Source organism: Pistacia vera, unplaced genomic scaffold (genome assembly GCF_008641045.1).
Source record: "Pistacia vera cultivar Batoury unplaced genomic scaffold, PisVer_v2 Contig647, whole genome shotgun sequence".
In the NCBI taxonomy this organism is placed as follows: domain Eukaryota; kingdom Viridiplantae; phylum Streptophyta; class Magnoliopsida; order Sapindales; family Anacardiaceae; genus Pistacia; species Pistacia vera.
In genome coordinates, this window is record NW_022196498.1 from 67210 (window position 1) to 70689 (window position 3480).

Sequence of the window (3480 nt, forward strand, 5' to 3'; positions counted from 1 at the left end):
TGGGAATCTTAAGTTTGAGGAGTGTCCAGTTTAAATATTGGACAGAGAGATCAAGGAGCTCCCAAAACAAGAATTTCCCTCTAGTGAAAGTACGGGAGGTAGAGCAAGCTATGCAGAACCGTTACTTGGAGTTGTTTATTTGAATTTCGGGGACGAAATTCTTTTAAGGGGGGAGAATTGTAACGCCCCGCTTGAGATATGTAGCCATTGTTTTTGGTATGGCCTAAAGGATTACTGAATTGCCCTTAAATGAGGTTGTATCTTATTCATTTGTTTGGTTGGCCCTTGGTTGAGTTTATGTTTTGGGTTTGGTTGAGTGTTTACCATGGAATTGATCAAGACTTGGCAGATTTTGGAGTTGCAGTCTTCGCTGGGGCGAGGGAGAAGCTTCGCCGTGGTGACGTTGGTTCTGTGTTAGCGGTGTCGGTTCTGGACTATTTCGCCGGAGCGACAGAAAGTTCTTCACCGCGGCGACGGGACGGCAGAAAAGTTCCTTGAGGTTTCTAGAGAATTCTCCATAGGGGTAAAATGACCTTTCTACCCCTAATTAGCAAGAAAAGTGGGGAGTAAAATATAAGGAAATTTCATGGAGAATAGTGTAAAATGGGGGTGAGTTTGTAAAGAATTAAAGGATAAAGGTGGAATTTTCAAGTAAGAGTAAGGGCAAAATGGGAAAGAGTGTATATTATATGAGCTAATAAGGGTTTACTTCTCTAAACCCCTTCATTTCACCCATTTCCACCGCCTCTTTATCTCCCATTTTCTCTCAATTCCTCACTCAATCTTCCAAGGGATTTTTGAGAGTTTGAGTTGGAATTTGACAAAAAAGTGATCCTAAGCAAGAAGAGGGAAAGCTATGCTCCAACAAGAGTAGAGAGCCTTAGTGGAGACTACTCAAGTGTGAGGTAAGTAAATCCTAACCCAAGTTGAGATATGAGAATTCTCTTGAGTACAAATTTAGTAGAAATGGTGTATGCATGTTTTATGTATATTATTGAGAAATTGAGTAGAGATATATGTCTACTTGTTGAGAAAATAAATTGAGATAAGTACTCATGTTGAGTTTGTTGGATACTTCTCCTTTATAAGGAGTGTAGATGTGTGATAAGTTGAGATGAAGTTAGATGAGATTGAGTATATATTTTGGGAATGTTCTTCCATGGAAGGGATTATGCCCATGGAAGGGAGTTTACTTCCAATTTTGGATGGTTAAAGAGAGAGAAATAGAGTTGTAGTTAGAAAATAGTTTAATATGCACATGAGTTGTTTGATGAAATGCCTAAGAAAAGCATGAGAATGAGTTATGAACCTTAATTATTGCAACATTGCATATTGGCATTTCCTAAGTGCATTAATGAGCATGAACCATCCATATGCATTAAGTGTGTATTGAGAAAGAACTTGAGAAAAAGTTGAGAAAAAGTAGAGAATTACTCTAAGAGTTAAGCTACATTATGATGAGTAGCTAGAGAAAGAGTAGAGATCTTGTGCACAAGAGTTAAAGAAGAGACTAGAGTAAGTTGTGTGATGGGGAACCTGTGAGTGATGAGTAGAGTCACGAGAGTGGGTGCTGTGTGATCCCCAACCGTGCCTCCGTTCAGATGAGGCCGTGACTGTCACGTAGAGTGGAACATGAGGTTCCAGCCGTGCCTCCGGTAAGAAGGGGTCGTGACATTTGAGAGAGATAGAGAGAAAGCATGTACACTCACATGGCTAAAGGTTCCGAATCCATGCATGACCAAATCCGATCGGTAGAGAAATGAGCAAAAGTCACGTAGAGTGGTAGCGCCCAGCCGTGCCTCCAGTCCGATGAGGTCGTGACATTCCAATTAGTAGGAATGAGAAAGAATAGAAATAGAAAGAACAGAAAGAGAAAAAGAGTAAAATCACGAAAAGCGGATCGAGTTCCCGACCGTGCCTCCAGTCAAATGAGGCCGTGGCATACACCAGAGGGTGTATAGCAAAGAATATGAAAAACAGAAACAGAAACAGAAAAGAGATGAGAAAAGCTAAGAGTTAAGCTATATTATGAGTACTAGCTTGAGAAAGAGATGAACAAACATGAGAAAGAATAAAGAGAGACAATGAGTAGGGTTACGAAGAGTAGGATGAGTACCCAGCCGTGTCTCCGGTAAGATGAGGCCGTAACCTACAACAGAAAGTTGATAGAAAAGAATTATGAGAAAGAGAGACAAAAAGAGAATAAGTAGAAGTCATGTAGAGTGGGAGAAGCCTCGGTCATGCTTCCGGTAAGATGGGGCCGTGACATTCAAGAGCGAGTTAGTAGAAATGAATTGTGAGAAATGAGAATGAGATAATAGAGAGAATTAAAGAATGAGAAAGCTTGAGAAAGCTTGAGAAAGAATGAGATAGAAAGAGAGAGTATAAGAAAGAATGAGAGAGTTTGAGCATGTACAGCTCATACAAGCATGCACCATGATTTGCCTTCATGGTCAGTATGACGAGAATAAGAGAGAGAGAACCATGATTTTCCTTCATGGTGAGTATAATGAGAATAAGAGAGAACCATGATTATTCTTCATGGTGAGTAAGAATAAGAAAAGGAGAAAAGAGAATAAGAACAGAGAGAAAGAAAGAATAAAAAGAGCAAAACAGAGTTAAAGGAGAATAACAGTATTAGAAAGAAAGAGAAAAACAGTGAGAATTAGAAATAGAAGAACGATAGAGTAAGGAAAGAACCAAAGAGTGAGTTGTGGGAACAGGTAGTAGAGGATTTACTTACTGAGCATTGTTGTGCTTACCCGATTGTTCTTCTCTGTTTTGCAGGAAATAGAAGCAGCGGTCAGATGGACGTCGAGGAGCGGAGAGTATTGGCACTTCTGTCCACCAGCTATGATATTTTGTATTAATTAGAAAGTTTTTAATACGTAGTATTTTGTATTTGTAAAGAATTATATTTTATGAGTAAAGAAAAATTTGCACTATCTTTCATATGATATACATATCTATATTTTACATAGTATGAACTATAAGAATAGTAGTAGAGAGCAGGTGTTACATCTATACAATCCAACACCAAAATTATAGAACTAAAAATTAAAGCACTAAAAACAAAAATAATAAAAAAATATAATACAAACCAAATTAGCAAGTAAACAGCTTGTATTGATATTGATAATATAAAAGTAATTCCCTGGCATCAACGCCAAAAACTTGTTGTGATTTTCGCAAGTGTACAAGTAATAAAGTATACGAATACGGATGTCAAACCCAAGGGAATTACTACTACCAATTACCAAAATTTACTATCTAATTACTATTTGATTAATTGCAATTTTTATCGAGAAAAAATCTAAATTAAAGTAAACAATTGAAATTAAATAAAAAAACTGAAAAGAAAACAACTAAATAAATCTTTGGTTATAATGCAAGATGACTAGACCTAGGACAAAGATTTCATACCAACTCTTATTCCTATGCTAATTTCATTAAGCTCTTCCTAAAGGTCAAACTCCCTAA